The sequence below is a fragment of the Rutidosis leptorrhynchoides genome, chromosome 3 (assembly GCF_046630445.1).
Source record: "Rutidosis leptorrhynchoides isolate AG116_Rl617_1_P2 chromosome 3, CSIRO_AGI_Rlap_v1, whole genome shotgun sequence".
Classification (NCBI taxonomy): Eukaryota; Viridiplantae; Streptophyta; class Magnoliopsida; order Asterales; family Asteraceae; genus Rutidosis; species Rutidosis leptorrhynchoides.
Genome location: NC_092335.1, coordinates 337,682,038 through 337,706,881, shown reverse-complemented (window position 1 = coordinate 337,706,881; position 24,844 = coordinate 337,682,038). Strand labels below are relative to the sequence as shown.

At 32.1% G+C, this 24,844-nt stretch overlaps 1 pseudogene; it reads right to left on the bottom strand.

The window, feature by feature from the left end:
- LOC139901147 (ascorbate-specific transmembrane electron transporter 1-like) overlaps window positions 1-24,844 on the bottom strand; it is a 130,510-nt pseudogene that overhangs the window by 18,966 nt on the left and 86,700 nt on the right.

Sequence of the window (24,844 nt, the reverse complement as noted above, 5' to 3'; positions counted from 1 at the left end):
GATTTGTTAGGAGACTCCTTCGTAGTTTGCTCAATCAGTTTTCCAGTTTCAAACTTTTTCTGAGCTTTGCCAACATACAATTCTTTATCATCAACTTTTGGCTGTTGAGGTCGTTTACAGTTTTTGTTGCTTCATTCAACTTTTCAAAATTCAGAGTATTAATTCGCAGACTGGGTGCTTTTCAGAATTTCAGAATGGAAGATCATAGTTCTAAGAGATAAATATTATATGGATACATATAACTGTTCTTGTGGAATGCGAGACTCACAATACAGATTTGCTGACTTCCGGTAATTGGTATGGCAATTCTTGTTACAAGATGCGGATGAGTACATGATGAGACCTCAATAGATAAATATAGTGATTTGTCGGACAGATTTAAGCCAAGGAGCAACGAGGTTGCTGGTACGTCTGCTGGTAATATAGTGGAATATAAAAGATTCCCTGGTAATAATAAAAGAGCACGCATATATATCAAGGTTATAATAAGGTTGTTTCGAACAAAAAGTCGAAGTTGACTTGCTGGAGCTGTGACAAAATTGTCTATTTTGAAAAGAATTGTATGGTTATTTTCGATAATAATAATGCCAAAGGAGCTAGCATAGATACGTGTTAATCGTTTACTCAGGTTCCGAGAGTTTTCAGGTGCATAACTATATGCATCAATCTTTTCTTCCGTAGATGAAGTGCGGTTGGTTCATCCTCTCGATTGAGGTGTTTTCAAAAACTATGAAAGGTTTGAACGCAGATTGTAATCGTCAAGATACAAATGAGGTTTAAGATGAAATCAAGTGGAAAACTTGAAGAAATGTTTAGTTTCATATGTTATAATCCATATTTTAATTCATTTTAATTTGTCCAATATTATTAGTCCATAGTCGATAGTCCACAGTTAACAGTCCAATAATTCATATATAGTTTAATATATAATATTTAAATTAATTAATACATATCGTGACCCGTGTACATGTCTTAGACTCAATCACAACTCAAAGTATATATATTATTTGAGAATCAACCTCAACCCTGTATAGAGAACTCGATCATTACTGAATATAGAGTGTCTATGGTGATTCCAAATAATATATATAGATGTGTCGATATGATATGTCAAAACCTTGTATACGTGTCCCGATATTTAAAGTGCGTAAAAATAAATAACAGAAAATAAATGACGATAAATAAAGTGCGTAAAGTAAATAATAGAAATTTAAATGACGATAAATAAAATTGCGAGAATGTAAATTGCGATAATTAAATTGCGATAAATAAAATGTAATCAGTTAGCTATGAACAATTAGCTAGGAACAGTTAGCGTGGATTCTTAACAAAATTTCTCATAGTTAAATTATTTGTTTCTAACAAATTTTTATTTTGTCAAATGTTTTCTTCATTATGCCACTTGTTGGATTCTGATAAATCAAAATCCAAATATGAAATTGGATGAATATGGTTATTCTGTGGTGAATGGATTTATATATCAGTGGATATAAGTAGGATAGTAAACGACTGTTGAATCAGCTTCGAAGAATATACAGTGTAACTTATTAATGTGAAATTTGAATATTCCTCGGGTATTAGCTACCCGTTAAAATATTTTCACAATTAACACTTTGTACGAAAGAATTTTTAATTACAATCTTTATGAAAACATATATACATATATATTTTCTTCTGATGTAATCATGGATTTAATGAGTTAATATGATATTAAATTCATTTGATTTACCGTTAGAATAAGAATATATAATCTCTAAAACGTTAGAGATTACATAATCGACATGTCGAACGAAGATAAATGATGTAGAACGTCATGTAGAACGAAGATAATCGAGGTAGGACATCATGTAGTATGATTATTATGCTGGAGGTACAGACTGTGAATTTGAGGAGCGTAGTGTTGAGGCTTGTGCTGCGGATGCTGTTGTTGGTGGTACTGGTGTTTCCGGTGCTGTTGTTGAAGCCGGTAAGTTTTGCACCATGTTTTTTTTATTGATTACTCGAGCGCGAAACTCGTTGACTTCTTCCATTATTTCGGGATGAATTTCGGTTCGAACGAGTGGATGAATAAGATCTAGAATTTTAGATAGAATATAATCGTGGCGAGATACTCTGGAAATGAGTGTGAAAATGGTGTTTCGGATAGGTTCGCCGATAAGTGCATCAGGTTCTTCACCAAGAGGGCAATTTGGTTGGTGGGAAGGATCGCCTTCTTCGCGTCTCCATTGATTAAGTAGGCTACGAACTCATCAGATGAATTGGGGATGACTGATTGGTTGATTCATTCTGGTTATACTGCTTTCGGAGTTCGAGTGGAAATCCATATCGGAATAGCTGTTAGAATAACTATCGGAATAGCTATCGGAATCTGAGGGACTCGAACTGGTTGAGGGATTCATCTCGTACGATCAGATGAAGGATTTTCGATAAGAAATAGATTATAGGATGTAGATTAGTACCCTGCAATACATAATTTACATATGCATATATAATACTAAAATCCCATAAGTTACGGAGGAATCTACGAAAGATGTCAGACAAAGTCTACAGTAACAGATATGCTAAGATATGAATTAGCAGATACGCTCAGATATGAATTTTGTCTATACACTATTCATGCAATCATTGCAGTAAGATGTGTCTAGACTAAGAATGATAAGCTGGTAATTTTCTATGGATGATAAGCAGATGATTTCCGACTAGAAATGATAAGCAAAACTTTTGACATGCAGACACGGTCGAAGTCCAGACTCACTAATGCATCTAAACAACTATCGGTTAGACACACTAATGCATGACCTGGTTCGCTAAGACCACCGCTCTGATACCAACTGAAAGGACCCGTCCTAATCCAACCGGACGAATACAATACATTTGGTTACATCGCGAGGTACCTGACCTCTATATGATACATTTTACAAACATTGCATTCGTTTTTAAAAAAGACAAACTTTCTTTACATCGAAAGTTGAAGGCATGCATACCATTTCATAATATATCCAAACTATAAATGACTTGATAATAATCTTGATGAACTTAACGACTCGAATGCAACGTCTTTTGAAATATGTCATGAATGACTCCAAGTAATATCCATAAAATGAGTAAATGCACAGCGGAAGATTTCTTTAATACCTGAGAATAAACATGCTTTAAAGTGTCAATCAAACGGTTGGTGAGTTCATTAGTTTATCATAAACGATCATTTTCATCATTTTAATAGACCACAAGAATTTCGTTTCCAGTTCTCATAAATATACGTCCATGCATAGAGACAAAAATCATTCATATGGTGAACACCTGGTAACCGACATTAACAAGATGCATATAAGAATATCCCCTATCATTCCGGGAAATCCTTCGGACATGATAAAAATAACATCGAAGTACTAAAGCATCCGGTACTTTGGATGGGGTTCGTCGGGCCCATAGATCTATCTTTAGGATTCGCGTCAATTGGCGTGCACTAATTCTCAAAATTATTGATGTTCCCTAATTCTTAGGCTACCAAGCTAAAAGGGGCATATTCGGCTTCGATCATTCAACCATATAATGTAGTTTCGATTACTTGTGTCTATTTCGTAAAACATTTATAAAAATTTGCGCATGTATTCTCAGCCCAAAAATGTAAAGGGTAAAAAGGCAAATGAAACTTACCTAATGTATTTTGTAGGAAAAATACATATGATGACTTTGAACAAAAGTAGGGTTGGCCTCGTATTCACGAACCTATATCATTTGTATATTTATTAATATACATAGTTGTAATTGGATAAATATATATATAAAATTATCGGTTATATTATTTTTATGTTAATAATATATATGTATATAGGTTTTATATGTTCATTTTGTGTATAAAGATATTAGATTTTGTTATGTTATATGTGTTAAATATGTATGTTTATGTATGTATTTAGTTTGTTTATCAAAACAGTAGTTCTATTATACTAAGTTAATATTAGTAAAAATTATGATAATAATATTAATAATACACATATGTTAATAATAACCCTATTAGTGATAGTAACAATGATATTTATAATAGTACTTGTAAAAGTATTTATTTTACTGTTTAAGATAGTTATGATATTAATGATTTAATAATAATAATAATAACTTTATTAAAAATGATAATGCTAATAAAAATAATGATATTGTGATTATTGATACAAGTATTTAATAATAACATAATAATACCAATAGTTACCAAAAGTGTTACTAATACTAATATTAATAAGATTAATGATAACTTATATTATTTTCATAATGATAATAATAATAATCCTAATCATAATTATAATAATAATACAACTATTAGTAATAATAATACTAATGGTGATACTAGTAATAATTATGATATTCATAATACATAATAATAATAATAATAATAATAATAATAATAATAATAATAATAATAATAATAATAATAATAACATTAATAATAATAATAATACAACTTGAGCATATCAAACTTTTATATATTCATTTTAATCTCACATTAGAATTAATAATATTGGTGATACAAATACATATATTATATTATTGTTAATAATAAAATTAATAATAATGATATTGATATATCATTTATATTTTATTTTGTAATTACAAATAATATATTAACCTTACATTATAATATATTATAATATTTAATAAATATTGTATATTAACAATTATTAATAGAAATTATATATAGATTCATAATAATATAATAGTAACTTAATTATTCTATTTATTTTTCTATATTTTAAATTCCTAATGATTAAAATATACATTATTAAGTTAAAATATTATATATACACTTATATTTATATTACTATATATTTATTTACATATTTATCTACACACAATGGTTCGTGAATCGGCGTGAGTAATCAAGGTCAAATGATTTCATAAAACAGTTCAATAATTTTTAAACTCAATCTAACAGAATTTTCTTATCTTGTCGAAATCATACAGAGGTTAAGTTTAAATTTGGTCAGAAATTTCCGGGTCGTTACATTATGCCCAAAAACCTCCATATTTTGTCGTAAAGCCTACGTATTATACTCCAAAATCTCCATGTTTTGCCTAAAAACCTTCATATTTTGTCAAAAAAAAAACTCCAAATTTTGTCCAAAAATCTCGAAATTTTGCCCAAAAACCTCTATATTTTGTCAAAAACCTCCGTATTTTGTCTCAAAAAATTGCTACGTTGTAAAAATTCACCCCCCCCCCCCCGAAAAAAATTCTAGCTCCGCTACTGATCACTTAGAAGCGGATGCAACTGCAAATTAAACCAACAAAAACTACTTAAAAGTTGTACAACAACAAATATTAGATCAAAACATGAAATTCATTATTTCTACAAATCTATAAGCAGACTTATGTGCAATCTAATTACACTCTAAATGATTAATGTGTAAGGTACAACATACAACTATATGGTTAAATTCATTTGAGCCTTCGGGGTTACACATATATACACCTAGACGTCAAATGAAATATATATAAGATATATATATTACTCAAGTAACAAAATAAGTTAAAATATTTACGTATGATTTAATTAATTAATTAATTAATTAATTAGTTAATAATAATTAAGTTAAATGTTTAAACAACTTGGTCAGCAAGTTACTAACGCGTATCTTGTTTGTTGGAAAATCGTGTGTACTTTTAAATCAAATTAACGCAGCGGATAGTTAAAATAATAATCTTTTATTATTTTATAAAACATTTACAAGATTAAATATTCATATATTTAATGAAACATGCACACGATTAATTTATCCCAATGAGATCTAGTTACACCACTAATAATTGTCAAAATATGTAATTCGCAAAGTGAGTAAACGATATACCTTTCTTGAAGAAACTGATTGAAGGAGAGAAACCTACGATCAAAAATATGACCGTCTCTTAGGATAGTCCACACTACACTTCAAACGATCATCAATGGATGCTAGTCCAAACTCAAGTAACTTATTATAATAATCAAATTATTATAATAAAACAATATATAATACTCCGTATAACTCTTGTTTGCAAGAACACTTAAGCATCTCTTCATGCTAATTAATTTCACGAATTAAAGAGCCAAGGATGAGATAAAAAGGGTTCATTTGATTTGCGATGTATGTGTTTCCTTTTCTTTTTGTCTGACTTACTCTTCCAAAAACCAATCAATGCTTATATTTATAATATATGTGTAAAAGTAAACATTGAATTGTGAAGTCCGTGAAACAAAACGCGTACAAAGTTATTTTGTTTTTATCTATATTTAGATTACCAAAATCTCATATTTCGTTTGATTTGATTTTCAAAAGTCGTATTTCTCAAATAATTTAGGGGTATGTTATGTAACTTATAATTAATAATTTCTATCATGTCACTTTCATGTGAATAGTAAATTAATTAATTTCGTTTTATTTACTATTCATATGAATAGTAAATGAATTAATTTCGATTTACTATTTTGTTACTTGAGTAATATATATACATCATATATATATATTTTATTTGACATCTCGGTGTATATGTGTGTGACCCCGAAGGCTCAAATGAAGTTGGCCATATAGTTATATGTTTTACCTTGCACATTAATTCTACAGACTCTCACTTGTGCATGACACAACACTAAGTAACTATACAAACAATGATAAGCGTCTAGCAACACGTCATTTTCCCCAAATTCATGTGAGGTAGTTTCTCGAAACTGTTTATGGTAAGTTTTAAATGTCATTCGTCCTTTTGTTTTAGATACTTTAGTTAAACTTGAGATATGGATCATCGGTCATTCTCATTTGTTTAACAATTTTGTTTCTCGATCTTAGAACTGAATTAGATCACCAAATTAATTAAGTATCATCTTAATTACATCTGGGTGCGACCACACAAATATCTTATTCATTCATCGAGGAGCTCAAAAAGTATTTAACTCCAAACATTTTAGAGGAACAAATCCTATATTGCATACACGTATCTATCACGAGCTTTACATTATACCCAGTAATGGACTTTATAACAGCCTTATTCAGGACAACGTTTAACCATATCAAAGTACAGTGCTACACTCATCAATACGGGCGTGCATCTCAAGTCTAAGGACACAAAGACATAATCACTAAAAGATTCACTACTGACTACAATCCATGTAGTGACATCTCATGGTTGGGTCATTCCAATATTCATCATCAATGAATACATATGAATTTTGGTCTCAACAAGTTAACTATTCATCATCAATGAATATAACCAAATTTTACATTAATCTTAATTCATGTTATTCCCATAACATGACCGATTATGGAGATTTTGAATAATCAACAATTATTCATGGATTAAACATGCTAATATAGAACACAGTGATATAAATGAAAACAATCATACCAACTATATATCAATTCATTAATATAAAACTGCTTAATGTTCCAAAAATATCCAAATACTAAATTACAAATGAAAAAGATCAGCAGCATAACGAAGTCCAGTATTACTAGAATGATCATCATGCTTGTTGTGCATCATGAGCTTCATGAATGGGTCATCCACATTATCATTTCTATGAACCTTTAAGAATACTAATATTATCCTCTTAATGACTTAATGAATGTAGTCAAACTTTTAAAGAATGTGCCAGATACTTTCATGTACATGTGATTCTTTCAAAAGTATATTAACACTCGAACTATCACATTACATACTATAGAAGATTAAATGTTGTGTACTACTCTGAGTATAACAACAAACTTCCTTATCCATACAGCTTTCTGAGCAGCTTCTCAGTCAATAATGCATTCTGCTTTTGTTGTAGATTATTCAATAGTGCTCTGCCTAGAGCTCTTCCAATCAACTATCTTGCCCATCATGACAAAGAAACAACGTGACTGGATCGAGAATCATCTTGATCAGTTTGGAAACTCGAATCAGTATAAAACTTAATACTTAACTCTTCTTCCAAACCACCGTAAACCAAGAACATATCATTAGTACTCTGCAAATACTAAAGAATATTCTTAACAACAATCCAATATACTTCACCTAGATTATGTTGACAATGACTCGTCAAACTCAAAACTAATGAAACATCGAGTATAGTACATATCATGGCATACAAAATGGATCATATAGCCGAAGCATATGTGATACATTTTATTTGTCTCATCTCATCAGATGTGATAGGACTTTTGAGACTTTCTCAAGGTTATGCCCTTTTGAATTGGCAAACCTCCATGCTTGGAGTTTTGCATGCTAAATCTCTGCAAGATAATGTATGTACTTTAATTCAAACCAATAAGCCAATTGGATCTATTGTATAGATCCTCATTTCAATAATATAAGTAGCTTCATCAAGATCCTTTATGGAAATACATTTTCCAAGCCAAGACTTGACATCTTGTAAGTTGGAATGTTATTTCTAATAAGTAATATGTCATCAACATATAAGATCAAGAAGACTACTTTGCTCCAACTAGCTCTAATGTAAACTCAGGGCTTATCTTGGTTTTGAGAAAAATTAAACACTTTGATTTTCTCATTAAACTTAAGATTCTAGCTCCTGGATGCTTGCTTTAATCCATAAATGGATTTTAGAAGCTTGCATACTTTATTAGGATGCTTAGGATTCATAAACCCTTCCGTCTGAACCATATATACGTCCTCGCTTAGGTAGCCATTTAGTAAAGTGGTTTTGATATCCATTAGCCATAGTTTATTATCATAAAGAGTAACCATGGCAATAAGTATCCTAATTGTTTTAAGGCTCGCGACTGGTGAAAAACTTTCATCATAACCTTTTGTCACCAACTGAGCTTTAAAAGTATTTACATTACCGTCCATATCAGTCTTCCTTTGAAGACCCATTTTTACCTCACTGTCTTACAATTGGGTTGAAGATCAATCAAGTCTCATACTTGATTATCCTTCATGGACTGCATATCTGTATTCATAGAATCTAGTCATTTTCAGATTCAGGATCTGATATGGCCTCACGCAGCTAGAGGGTTCATCATAATCTCTTAGTTTAGGTTTATCTAAATTAATCAGATAATTAAACCTCATAAGCTGATGAGTTCTACTAGATCTATAAAGTGCATGTTTAACACGTTCTGGCTCACCAAAAGTGCGCTCAGTTTCAACGTGTGGATTGCTAGTACTTACTGAAGGTATGTTACTTTAAAGTACTTGAATTTCTTCAAGATCTACTTTACTCCCACTGACTTATTGTAAGAGAAGATATCTTTCCAGGAATTCAGCAGACCGAGCAGAAAACACGTTGTCTTCAGCTTGGTAGTAAAAGTAGTAACCCATTGTTTCCTTTATGTATCGTACGAAGTAACATTAGATATTTCTGGGTTCTAATTTGTTTGAAGTTTCATGCTTCACGTACGCTTTACAACCCCAGACTTTCAGATAAGACAACTTGGGATTCTTCCCATGCCATAACTCATATGGTGTCTTTTCTACCTTCATAGTTGGAATCACCTTGAGTATGCCTGCAGTAGACTCTCATATCCCTAAAAGACGGTAGTAGATAAATCAGATTCATCATAAATCAAACTAAATCAAGTAAAGTTCGATTCCTCTTACTCAGACACACCATCGTGTTGTGGTGTGTAAGGTAGAGTAAACTATGATACAATCCCACAATTCTTTAGGTGATCCAAAAAACTCTTGATTCATAAACTTACTTACTCCATCGGAGCGAAGTGCTTTAATGGTCTTTCCAAGCTGATTATCTACTTCATTTTGGAATACCATTGAATGTTAAGATTGTAAAGACCCGTCCTAATCCATAAGAACGAATACAATAACATATGATTACATTGCGAGGTATTTGACCTCTATATGATACATTTTACAAACATTGCATTCTTTTTGAAAGACAAACTTTCATTACACCGAAAGTTGACAAGCATGCATACCATTTCATAATATCAATCTATAAATGATTTAATCTGTCATTTACTTAATCATAATCTTTACTGAATTCAACAAATTGAATGCAACGTTTTTTGAAATATGCCATGAATGACTCCAAGTAATATCTTTAAATTGAGCAATGCACAGCGGAAGATTTCTTTCAATCCTAAGAATAAACATGCTTTCAAGTGTCAACCAAAAGGTTGGTGAGTTCATTAGTTTATCATAATCAATCATTTCCATAATTTTAATAGACCACAAGTTTTTCATATTTATAAACACAATTCCAATAGCAGAATCCTCTCGTCTGCATAAAGGTAAAATCATTCATATGGTGAACACCTGGTAACCGACATTAACAAGATGCATATAGAATATCCCCAAAACAGAATCCTCTCGTCTATATAACAGAATCCTCTCGTCTGTATAAAAATCGAAGTACTAAAGCATCCATACCCTGGATGGGGTTTGTTAGGCCCATAGATCTATCTTTAGGATTCGCGTCAGTTAGGGGTACTTTTCCCTAATTCTTAGGCTACCAAGCTAAAAGGGGCATATTCGATTTAGATAATCCAACCATAGAATGTAGTTTCGATTACTTATGTCTATTTCGTCAAACATTTATAAAAACAACGCATGTATTCTTAGTCCCAAAAATATATATTGCAAAAGCATTTAAAAAGGGAGCAAATGAAACTCACAAAACTGTATTTCGTAGCAATAATGCATATGACGGCACTGAACAAGTGCAAGGTTGGTCTTGGATTCACGAACCTAAATTAAGTATATATATATATTTATATGTTGGTCAATATTTGTCTTAACAAATTAGGTCAAGTCATAGTGTACCTCAATCCTAATGCTCGAGACTAATATGCAAAAGTCAACAAAGTCAATTTGACTCAAAATGATTTCCAAAATTTATACATGATTATTATATAGTTTAAATATCGTCGTTTTATATTTTTAAATATTTTTAAAAGATCTATTAGAGTAAATAATATAATTCATTTATTAATAAATAAAATTTTATATAAAATATACTTTTATATATCTTAAGTAATAAAATTTAAAAAGTTCATTTAACATCATAAAAATTATATGATAGGTAGTACTAACGTAATTATGCTACACGTAGTAAAATATCTTTGTATTACATATTTATTTGATAAAATAATATCGATAATAATAATAGTAAGTAAAAGTTATATTATTTGGTAATAATAATTATTATTATTCTATTAATAATAATAACAATATTTATATTTGCTAAAAATGATATTATGATAAAATGGTAATTCATATTAATAAAAATAATCAAATTTTATATTAACAATGATATTCCTATTAAAATAATAATTTTGTAAAAATGATAGTTTTAATATTAATAATACTTTTAATAATAACAGTGATAAAAATAATGAAAAACGATAATTTTATCTAAATCAATATCTTACAATAATTTGAATTTCATCATGATACTTATACTCATTATTTCCTAATCAGTTTGTTTAATAGCTTTTAATCGTATTTTATATCGCGTTCGTGTTAATGATAATAATAGTAATCATAATAATTAGGTGTTACTAATATTAATTTTTATTTATAATAATACTAATGATAATAAATATTATGATAATGATAATACTAATTATAACTTTAACGATACTAACGATAGTAATAATAACAATTTTTAATGATAATACTTTTTATTGATAATGATGATGATGATGATAATAATAATAATAATAATAATAATAATAATAATAATAATAATAATAATAATAATAATAATAATAATAATAATAATAATAATAATAATTAGATAAAAACTATAACGACGATAATAACGACGATAATAATAATCTTTTTTAATAATAATACCAAATTTCAATTGACTATAACTTCTAATCCGTTCATCGAAACCATTCGATATCTAAATGAAAAGTTCTTAATTTTTCGATAGCTTTCCAACGACATGCATATCTTATACCTTATCTCAACCGCATATGTAACTAATTCAGGATTCAACATATCCTATCTAACAACAATATCAAAAATACACGCATACATAATCCTATATACTCGAGCACTAGTCAGGGATCCACTATTAATATATAAAAGTTAAGTTATGAGTGCTCACGTATCAATATTGAGATTCAATATTGCAGGAAAGGTACGTAGACGTAACGGAGATGATAAACACTAGTTTGACCTCACGAGCATACCCTTGAACATTACCCATCACCTCCATAGCTATAACCCATAATTTCCTTAGCCCTGTCCTACTCGAAAAACCAGTCTTAAAATTACCCGAACAGCACTTCGTCGTAGTATTTTATGTAAACACTAATAATATCGCTCTTAATAATACTAATATTAATAATAATAGTGAAATGTCCCGTTCTTATTAATTAAAAACGTTCCATATTAATTGATTTTGTTGCGAGGTTTTGACCTCTATATGAGACGTTTTTCAAAGACTGCATTCATTTTTAAAACAAACCATAACCTTTATTTCATAAATAAAGGTTTAAAAAGCTTTACGTAGATTATCAAATAATGATAATCTAAAATATCCTGTTTACACACGACCATTACATAATGGTTCACAATACAAATATGTTACATCGAAATCAGTTTCTTGAATGCAGTTTTTACACAATATCATACAAACATGGACTCCAAATCTTGTCCTTATTTTAGTATGCAACAGCGGAAGCTCTTAATATTCACCTGAGAATAAACATGCTTTAAACGTCAACAAAAATGTTGGTGAGTTATAGGTTTAACCTATATATATCAAATCGTAACAATAGACCACAAGATTTCATATTTCAATACACATCCCATACATAGAGATAAAAATCATTCATATGGTGAACACCTGGTAACCGACATTAACAAGATGCATATATAAGAATATCCCCATCATTCCGGGACACCCTTCGGATATGATATAAATTTCGAAGTACTAAAGCATCCGGTACTTTGGATGGGGTTTGTTAGGCCCAATAGATCTATCTTTAGGATTCGCGTCAATTAGGGTGTCTGTTCCCTAATTCTTAGATTACCAGACTTAATAAAAAGGGGCATATTCGATTTCGATAATTCAACCATAGAATGTAGTTTCACGTACTTGTGTCTATTTTGTAAATCATTTATAAAACCTGCATGTATTCTCATCCCAAAAATATTAGATTTTAAAAGTGGTACTATAACTCACTTTCACAGATTTTTACTTCGTCGAGAAGTAAGACTTGGCCACTGTTGATTCACGAACCTATAATAATATATACATATATATTAAAGTATGTTCAAAATATATTTACAACACTTTTAATATATTTTGATGTTTTAAGTTTATTAAGTCAGCTGTCCTCGTTAGTAACCTACAATTAGTTGTCCACAGTTAGATGTACAGAAATAAATCGATAAATATTATCTTGAATCAATCCACGACCCAGTGCATACGTATCTCAGTATTGATCACAACTCAAACTATATATATTTTAGAATCAACCTCAACCCTGTATAGCTAACTCCAACATTCACATATAGAGTGTCTATGGTTGTTCCGAAATATATATAGATGTGTCGACATGATAGGTCGAAACATTGTATACGTGTCTATGGTATCTCAAGATTACATAATATACAATAAAAGTTGATTAAGTTATGGTTGGAATAGATTTGTTACCAATTTTCACGTAGCTAAAATGAGAAAAATTATCCAATCTTGTTTTACCCATAACTTCTTCATTTTAAATCCGTTTTGAGTGAATCAAATTGCTATGGTTTCATATTGAACTCTATTTTATGAATCTAAATAGAAAAAGTATAGGTTTATAGTCGGAAAAATAAGTTACAAGTTGTTTTTGTAAAGGTAGTCATTTCAGTCGAAAGAACGACGTCTAGATGACCATTTTAGAAAACATACTTCCACTTTGAGTTTAACCATAATTTTTGGATATAGTTTCATGTTCATAATAAAAATCATTTTCTCAGAATAACAACTTTTAAATCAAAGTTTATCATAGTTTTTAATTAACTAACCCAAAACAGCCCGCGGTGTTACTACGACGGCGTAAATCCGGTTTTACGGTGTTTTTCGTGTTTTCAGATTTTAAATCATTAAGTTAGCATATCATATAGATATAGAACATGTGTTTAGTTAATTTTAAAAGTCAAGTTAGAAGGATTAACTTTTGTTTGCGAACAAGTTTAGAATTAACTAAACTATGTTCTAGTGATTACGAGTTTAAACCTTCGAATAAGATAGTTTTATATATATGAATCGAATGATGTTATGAACATCATTACTACCTCAAGTTTAGTAGGTAAACCTACTGGAAGTGACAAGAAATGATCTAGCTTCAAAGGATCTTGGATGGCTTGAAAGTTCTTGAAGTAGGATCATGACACAAAAACAAGTTCAAGTAAGATTTTTACTCGAATTAAGATAGTTTATAGTTATAGAAATTGAATCAAAGCTTGAATATGAATATTACCTTGAATAAGAAAGATAACCTACTATATATAACAAAGGTTTCTTGATCTTAGATGATTACTTGGAATGGATTAGAAAGCTTGGAAGTAAATTAGTAAACTTGAAGGGATTTTTGAAGTGTTCTTGAAGTGTTCTTCCTATGATGATTATAGCTTGATTCTTGAAGTGATTTTTGATGAAGATGATGATTAACTACTGGAAAAATACGTTCATAATAGTGTGTGTGTGTTGAGAGAGAATTAGAAAGAGAATTGGAAGTGAAATGGAGTGAATGATGAGTGGTAATTGGTGAGTGGTGAGTGGGGTTAAAAGGAGTTCTAGTTAGTTGACTAGCTCATGGTAGAAGTTAAAATTGATTATTCATACATAACATAATCAAGAGTGGAATCCCATGCTAGTTCCTATTGGTATATACTCATAGTAAGTACGTTTTGAAGCTGTGTATAATACGGGTAAGAATACGACTAGAATTCTTGATGAAAGAAAAGAATGGAAAAGTAACTGTAACCATTTTCGTTAAGTATGAGTGTTTTTATATATGTCTTGAAGTCTTCCAAAAGTATTTTAATACATCTAAATACACTACATGTATATACATTTTAACTGAGTCGTTAAGTCATCGTTAGTCGTTACATGTAAGTGTTGTTTTGAAACCTTTAAGTTAACGATCTCAATTAATGTTGTTAACCCATTGTTTATTATATCTAATGAGATGTTAAATTATTATATTATCATGATATTATGATATATTAATATATCTTAATATGATATATATACATTTAAATGTCGTTACAACGATAATCGTTACATATATGTCTCGTTTCGAAATCCTTAAGTTAGTAGTCTTGTTTATATGTATATAACTCATTGTTAATATACTTATGGAGATACTTACTTATCATAATCTCATGTTAACCATATGTATATCCATATATATATATATATATCGTCATGTCGTTTTTACAAGTTTTAACGTTCGTGAATCGCCGGTCAACTTGGGTGGTCAATTGTCTATATGAAACATATTTCAATTAATCAAGTCTTAACAAGTTTGATTGCTTAACATGTTGGAAACATTTAATCATGTAAATATGAATCTCAATTAATATATATAAACATGGAAAAGTTCGGGTCACTACAGTACCTACCCGTTAAATAAATTTCGTCCCGAAATTTTAAGCTGTTGAAGGTGTTGACGAATCTTCTGGAAATAGATGCGGGTATTTCTTCTTCATCTGATCTTCACTCTCCCAGGTGAACTCGGGTCCTCTACGAGCATTCCATCGAACCTTAACAATTGGTATCTTGTTTTGCTTAAGTCTTTTAACCTCACGATCCATTATTTCGACGGGTTCTTCGATGAATTGGAGTTTTTTGTTGATTTGGATTTCATCTAACGGAATAGTGAGATCTTCTTTAGCAAAACATTTCTTCAAATTCGAGACGTGGAAAGTGTTATGTACAGCCGCGAGTTGTTGAGGTAACTCAAGTCGGGAAGCTACTGGTCCGACACGATCAATAATCTTGAATGGTCTAATATACCTTGGATTTAATTTCCCTCGTTTACCAAATCGAACAACGCCTTTCCAAGGTGCAACTTTAAGCATGACCATCTCTCCAATTTCAAATTCTATATCTTTTCTTTTAATGTCAGCGTAGCTCTTTTGTCGACTTTGGGCGGTTTTCAACCGTTGTTGAATTTGGATGATCTTCTCGGTAGTTTCTTGTATAATCTCCGGACCCGTAATCTGTCTATCCCCCACTTCACTCCAACAAATCGGAGACCTGCACTTTCTACTATAAAGTGCTTCAAACGGCGCCATCTCAATGCTTGAATGGTAGCTGTTGTTGTAGGAAAATTCTGCTAACGGTAGATGTCGATCCCAACTGTTTCCGAAATCAATAACACATGCTCGTAGCATGTCTTCAAGCGTTTGTATCGTCCTTTCGCTCTGCCCATCAGTTTGTGGATGATAGGCAGTACTCATGTCTAGACGAGTTCCTAATGCTTGCTGTAATGTCTGCCAGAATCTTGAAATAAATCTGCCATCCCTATCAGAGATAATAGAGATTGGTATTCCATGTCTGGAGACGACTTCCTTCAAATACAGTCGTGCTAACTTCTCCATCTTGTCATCTTCTCTTATTGGCAGGAAGAGTGCTGATTTGGTGAGACGATCAACTATTACCCAAATAGTATCAAAACCACTTGCAGTCCTTGGCAATTTAGTGATGAAATCCATGGTAATGTTTTCCCATTTCCATTCCGGGGTTTTGGGTTGTTGAAGTAGACCTGATGGTTTCTGATGCTCATCTTTGACCTTAGAACACGTCAAACATTCTCCTACGTATTTAGCAACATCGGCTTTCATACCCAGCCACCAAAAATGTTTCTTGAGATCCTTGTACATCTTCCCCGTTCCAGGATGTATTGAGTATCTGGTTTTATAAGCTTCTCTAAGTACCATTTCTCTCATATCTCCAAATTTTGGTACCCAAATCCTTTCTGCCCTATACCGGGTTCCGTCTTCCCGAATATTAAGATGCTGCTCCGATCCTTTGGGTATTTCATCCTTTAAATTTCCTTCTTTTAAAACTCCTTGTTGCGCCTCCTTTATTTGAGTAGTAAGGTTATTATGAATCATTATATTCATAGATTTTACTCGAATGGGTTCTCTGTCCTTCCTGCTCAAGGCATCGGCTACCACATTTGCCTTCCCCGGGTGGTAACGAATCTCAAAGTCGTAATCATTCAACAATTCAATCCTCCTACGCTGCCTCATATTCAGTTGTTTCTGACTAAATATGTGTTGAAGACTTTTGTGGTCGGTATATATAATACTTTTGACCCCATATAAGTAGTGCCTCCAAGTCTTTAATGCAAAAACACCCGCCCCTAATTCCAAATCATGCGTCGTATAATTTTGCTCGTGAATCTTCAATTGTCTAGACGCATAAGCAATCACCTTCGTTCGTTGCATTAATACACAACCGAGACCTTGCTTTGATGCGTCACAATAAATCACAAAATCATCATTCCCTTTAGGCAATGACAATATAGGTGCCGTAGTTAGCTTTTTCTTCAATAACTGAAACGCTTTCTCTTGTTCATCCTTCCATTCAAATTTCTTCCCTTTATGCGTTAATGCAGTCAAGGGTTTTGCTATTCTGGAAAAGTCTTGGATGAACCTTCTGTAGTAACCAGCTAGTCCTAAAAACTGGCGTATGTGTTTCGGAGTTTTCGGGGTTTCCCACTTTTCAACAGTTTCTATCTTTGCCGGATCCACCTTAATACCTTTTTTGTTCACTATGTGACCGAGGAATTGAACTTCTTCCAACCAAAATGCACACTTTGAAAATTTAGCGTACAATTCTTCCTTCCTCAATACTTCTAACACCTTTCTCAAATGTTCACCGTGTTCTTGGCCATTCTTTGAGTAAATAAGTATGTCATCAATGAAAACAATGACAAACTTGTCAAGGTATGGTCCACACACTCGGTTCATAAGATCCATGAACACAGCTGGTGCATTAGTTAAACCAAATGGCATGACCATAAACTCGTAATGACCGTAACGTGTTCTGAAAGCAGTCTTTGGAATATCATCTTCTTTCACCCGCATTTGATGATACCCGGAACGTAAGTCAATCTTTGAATAAACAGACGAGCCTTGTAGTTGATCAAATAAGTCGTCGATTCTTGGTAGTGGGTAGCGGTTCTTGATGGTAAGTTTGTTCAACTCTCGGTAGTCAATACACAACCTGAATGTACCATCTTTCTTCTTGACAAACAAAACAGGAGCTCCCCACGGTGATGTGCTTGGTCGAATGAAACCATGCTCTAAAAGTTCTTGTAATTGGCTTTGCAGTTCTTTCATCTCGCTGGGTGCGAGTCTGTAAGGAGCACGAGCTATTGGTGCAGCTCCTGGTACAAGATCTATTTGAAATTCAACGGATCGATGTGGGGGTAATCCCGGTAATTCTTTCGAAAATACATCGGGAAATTCTTTTGCGACGGGAACATCATTGATGCTCTTTTCTTCAGTTTGTACTTTCTCGACGTGTGCTAGAACAGCATAGCAACCTTTTCTTTTTAGTTTTTGTGCCTTCAAATTACTAATAAGATGTAGCTTCGTGTTGCCCTTTTCTCCGTACACCATTAAGGGTTTTCCTTTTTCTCGTATAATGCGAATTGCATTTTTGTAACAAACGATCTCTGCTTTCACTTCTTTCAACCAGTCCATACTGATTATCACATCAAAACTCCCTAACTCTACTGGTATCAAATCAATCTTAAATGTTTCGCTAACCAGTTTAATTTCTCGATTCCGACATATATTATCTGCTGAAATTAATTTACCATTTGCTAATTCGAGTAAAAATTTACTATCCAAAGGCGTCAATGGAAAACTTAATTTAGCACAAAAATCTCTACTCATATAGCTTCTATCCGCACCCGAATCAAATAAAACGTAAGCAGATTTATTGTCAATAAGAAACGTACCCGTAACAAGCTCCGGGTCTTCCTGTGCCTCTGCCGCATTAATATTGAAAACTCTTCCGCGGCCTTGTCCATTTGTGTTCTCCTGGTTCGGGCAATTTCTAATAATGTGGCCCGGTTTTCCACATTTATAACAAACTACATTGGCATAACTTGCTCCAACACTACTTGCTCCGCCATTACTCGTTCCGACACCATTTTTTCCTTTCGTTCTATTAACCCCTGGTCCGTAGACCTCACACTTCGCCGCGCTATGACCATTTCTTTTACACTTATTGCAAAATTTGGTGCAGAACCCCGAGTGATACTTTTCACACCTTTGGCATAGCTGCTTCTGATTGTTGTTGTTGTTGTTGTTGTTGCGGTTATTATTGTTGTTGGGATGATTGTTGTAGTTGCTGTTGTTGTTGTTGTTGTTGGGCCGTTTGTTGTAGTTGCGATTGATGTTGCGATTGTTGGGATAATTGTTGCGATTATTGTTGTAATTGCTGTTGTTGTTGTATTGGTGATTCTTATCATCGTTTTCCTCCCACTTTCTTTTGACTTGCTTCACATTGGCCTCTTCAGCAGTCTGTTCTTTAATTCTTTCTTTAATCTGGTTCACTAGTTTGTGAGCCATTCTACATGCCTATTGTATGGAGGCGGGCTCGTGTGTACTTATATCTTCTTGGATTCTTTCCGGTAATCCTTTCACAAACGCGTCGATCTTCTCTTCCTCATCTTCGAATGCTCCCGGACACAATAGGCACAATTCTGTGAATCGTCTTTCGTACGTGGTAATATCAAATCCTTGGGTTCGTAACCCTCTAAGTTCTGTCTTGAGCTTATTGACCTCGATTCTGGGACGGTACTTCTCGTTCATCAAGTGCTTGAATGCTGACCACGGTAGTGCGTACGCATCATCTTGTCCCACTTGCTCTAGATAGGTATTCCACCATGTTAACGCAGAACCTGTGAAGGTATGCGTAGCGTACTTTACTTTGTCCTCTTCAGTACACTTACTTATGGCAAACACCAATTCGACCTTCTCGGTCCACCGTTTCAATCTGATCGGTCCTTCGGTTCCATCAAATTCCAAAGGTTTGCAGGCAGTGAATTCTTTGTAGGTGCATCCTACACGATTTTCTGTACTGCTAGATCCAAGGTTATTGTTGGTATGTAGCGCAGCCTGTACTGCGGCTATGTTTGAAGCTAGAAAAGTACGGAATTCCTCTTCATTCATATTCACGGTGTGTCGAGTAGTCGGTGCCATTTCCTTCAAAATAGTCAAATGGAACAAGTTAATCATACAGAATATTAAGAGTAGTTAATAGTATTTCGTAGCATAATATGAACTTATTTATAAAAGCTTTTTCTTCATATTAGCGTTTTATAAGTTTAAATTCGGGTAGTACCTACCCGTTAAGTTCATACTTAGTAGCTAATATACAATTCAACTACTACAATTCGATATGAAAAACTGATTATAATAATATTTCGCGTTCAAACTTTTATACAATATTTTACAAACTTACAATACCGCTTATTTTACATAAAGCATGAAATATAGCACACAATAACTTTGATACAAGATAGTTGTGAAGATAATTCTAGCTAGTACACAAGTCATTCAGCAAAGGCAATAAAGACACGTAATTCATACGTCCAGAAACAAGTCATGCATTCTGGTTTTACTAGGACTACTTCCCATCCTTGGTCTTGTGGAACATAACCGTTATGGCCGTTGATAGGACAGCATGTTGTAACTGTAGTGACCCGAACTTTTCCATGTTTATATATATTAATTGAGATTGATATTTACATGATTAAATGTTTCCAACATGTTAAGCAATCAAACTTGTTAAGACTTGATTAATTGAAATATGTTTCATATAGACAATTGACCACCCAAGTTGACCGGCGATTCACGAACGTTAAAACTTGTAAAAACGACATGACGATATATATATGGATATACATATGGTTAACATGAGATTATGATAAGTAAGTATCTCCATAAGTATATTAACAATGAGTTATACACATATAAACAAGACTACTAACTTAAGGATTTCGAAACGAGACATATATGTAACGATTATCATTGTAACGACATTTAAATGTATATATATCATATTAAGATATATTAATATATCATAATATCGTGATAATATAATAATTTAACATCTCATTAGATATAATAAACAATGGGTTAACAATATTAATTGAGATCGTTAACTTAAAGGTTTCAAAACAACACTTACATGTAACGACTAACGATGACTTAACGACTCAGTTAAAATGTATATACATGTAGTGTATTTAGATGTATTAAAATACTTTTGGAAGACTTCAAGACATATATCAAAACACTCATACTTAACGAAAATGGTTACAGTTACTTTTCCATTCTTTTCTTTCATCAAGAATTCTAGTCGTATTCTTACCCGTATTATACACAGCTTCAAAACGTACTTACTATGAGTATATACCAATAGGAACTAGCATGGGATTCCACTCTTGATTATGTCATGTATGACTAATCAATTTTAACTTCTACCATGAGCTAGTCAAATAACTAGAACTCCTTTTAACCCCACTCACCACTCACCAATTACCACTAATCATTCACTACATTTCACTTCCAATTCTCTTTCTAATTCTCTCTCAACACACACACACTATTATGAACGTATTTTTCCAGTAGTTAATCATCATCTTCATCAAAAATCACTTCAAGAATCAAGCTATAATCATCATAGGAAGAACACTTCAAGAACACTTCAAAAATCCCTTCAAGTTTACTAATTTACTTCCAAGCTTTCTAATCCATTTCAAGTAATCATCTAAGATCAAGAAACCTTTGTTATATACAGTAGGTTATCTTTCTTATTCAAGGTAATATTCATATTCAAACTTTGATTCAATTTCTATAACTATAAACTATCTTAATTCGAGTAAAAATCTTACTTGAACTTGTTTTTGTGTCATGATCCTACTTCAAGAACTTTCAAGCCATCCAAGATCCTTTGAAGCTAGATCATTTCTTGTCACTTCCAGTAGGTTTAGCTACTAAACTTGAGGTAGTAATGATGTTCATAACATCATTCGATTCATATATATAAAACTATCTTATTCGAAGGTTTAAACTCGTAATCACTAGAACATAGTTTAGTTAATTCTAAACTTATTCGCAAACAAAAGTTAATCCTTCTAACTTGACTTTTAAAATTAACTACACACATGTTCTATATCTATATGATATGCTAACTTAATGATTTAAAACCTGGAAACACGAAAAACACCGTAAAACCGGATTTACGCCGTCGTAGTAACACCGCGGGCTGTTTTCGGTTAGTTAATTAAAAACCATGATAAACTTTGATTTAAAAATTGTTATTCTGAGAAAATGATTTTTATTATGAACATGAAACTATATCCAAAAATTATGGTTAAACTCAAAGTGGAAGTATGTTTTCTATAATGGTCATCTAGACGTCGTTCTTTTGACTGAAATGACTACCTTTACAAAAACGACTTGTAACTTATTTTTCCGACTATAAACCTATACTTTTATATTTAGATTCATAAAATAAAGTTAAATATGAAACCATATCAATTTGATTCACTCAAAACGGATTTAAAATGAAGAATTTATGGGTAAAACAAGATTGGATAATTTTTCTCATTTTAGCTACGTGAAAATTGGTAACAAATCTATTCCAACCATAACTTAATCAACTTGTATTGTATATTATGTAATTTTGAGATACCATAGACACGTATACAATGTTTTGACCTATCATGTCGACACATCTATATATATTTCGGAACAACCATATACACTCTATATGTGAATGTTGGAGTTAGCTATACAGGGTTGAGGTTGATTCCAAAATATATATAGTTTGAGTTGTGATCAATACTGAGATACGTATACACTGGGTCATGGATTGATTCAAGATAATATTTATCGATTTATTTCTGTACATCTAACTGTGGACAACTAGTTGTAGGTTACTAACGAGGACAGCTGACTTAATAAACTTAAAACATCAAAATATATTAAAAGTGTTGTAAATATATTTTAAATATACTTTGATATATATGTATATATTGTTATAGGTTCGTGAATCAACCAGTGGCCAAGTCTTACTTCCCGACGAAGTAAAAATCTGTGAAAGTGAGTTATAGTCCCACTTTTAAAATCTAATATTTTTGGGATGAGAATACATGCAGGTTTTATAAATGATTTACAAAATAGACACAAGTACGTGAAATTACATTCTATGGTTGAATTATCGAAATCGAATATGCCCCTTTTTATTAAGTCTGGTAATCTAAGAATTTGGGAACAGACACCCTAATTGACGTGAATCCTAAAGATAGATCTATTGGGCCTAACAAACCCCATCCAAAGTACCAGATGCTTTAGTACTTCGAAATTTATATCATATCCGAAGGGTGTCCCGGAATGATGGGGATATTCTTATATATATGCATCTTGTTAATGTCGGTTACCAGGTGTTCACCATATGAATGATTTTTATCTCTATGTATGGGATGTGTATTGAAATATGAAATCTTGTGGTCTATTGTTACGATTTGATATATATAGGTTAAACCTATAACTCACCAACATTTTTGTTGACGTTTAAAGCATGTTTATTCTCAGGTGAATACTAAGAGCTTCCGCTATTGCATACTAAAATAAGGACAAGATTTGGAGTCCATGTTTGTATGATATTGTGTAAAAACTGCATTCAAGAAACTGATTTCGATGTAACATATTTATATTGTAAACCATTATGTAATGGTCGTGTGTAAACAGGATATTTTAGATTATCATTATTTGATAATCTACGTAAAGCTTTTTAAATCTTTATTTATGAAATAAAGGTTATGGTTTGTTTTAAAAATGAATGCGGTCTTTGAAAAACGTCTCATATAGAGGTCAAAACCTCGCAACGAAATCAATTAATATGGAACGTTTTTAATCAATAAGAACGGGACATTTCAGTTGGTATCCGAGCGTTGGTCTTAGAGAACCAGAAAATTTGCATTAGTGTGTCTTATCGAGTTTGTTAGGATGCATTAGTGAGTCTGGACTTCGACCGTGTTTTCTTTAAAAATGATTGCTTAACATTTTTGTTGGAAACTATATATTTTTAACATATGAATATTATGTGATATATTAATCTCTTAACGTGTTTGATATTATGTGATAGATGTCTACCTCTAGAACAAGTCCCATTGACTCACCTAATAATAATGAAGAGTCAAATGTAAATTGGAATGATTCGTGGACTGATTCACAAGTTCCCGAAGAGGAACCGGAAGAAGAGTCGGAACCGGAAGAAGAATCGGAACCGGAAGAAGAATCGGAACCGGAAGAAGAAATAGAACCGGTGGGGGAAATAATAAAATGGTTAAGTAAAAGAGAATCCTCAACCAACCGACCAAGGTTAATTATGGTCAATGGTGTTTCCGCCAAGGAAGCAAAATATTGGGAGGATTACCAATTCTCCGATGAATCGGATTCCGACGAGAATTCCGATGATGTTATAGAAATTACCCCAACTGAATTTAAAAAGGCAAAAGAAAATAATAAGGGAAAGGGCATAAAAATAGAGAAATCTAATTCCAACCCCGATGAACTTTATATGTATCGTCAACCCCCGAAGTCCTTAAGTTGTAATAATGACCCGGGAACCTCTAAACCACCAGGTTTTTCTAAACCAATGTGGACAACGACGTCTCGTATTAGGGGGAAATCATATATCCCTAGAAACTTGGCAAAACGAACCAAAACCGAACAAAAAGAAACGAGCGAGTCAGAATAAGATAGTTGTATTCGTGTGGTGTAATATATGTAATATAGTGTGCTTATGCTTTATGATATATGTAAAAATTGCTTGTATTAATAAGTATTTTTTTTATGAATCTAACTC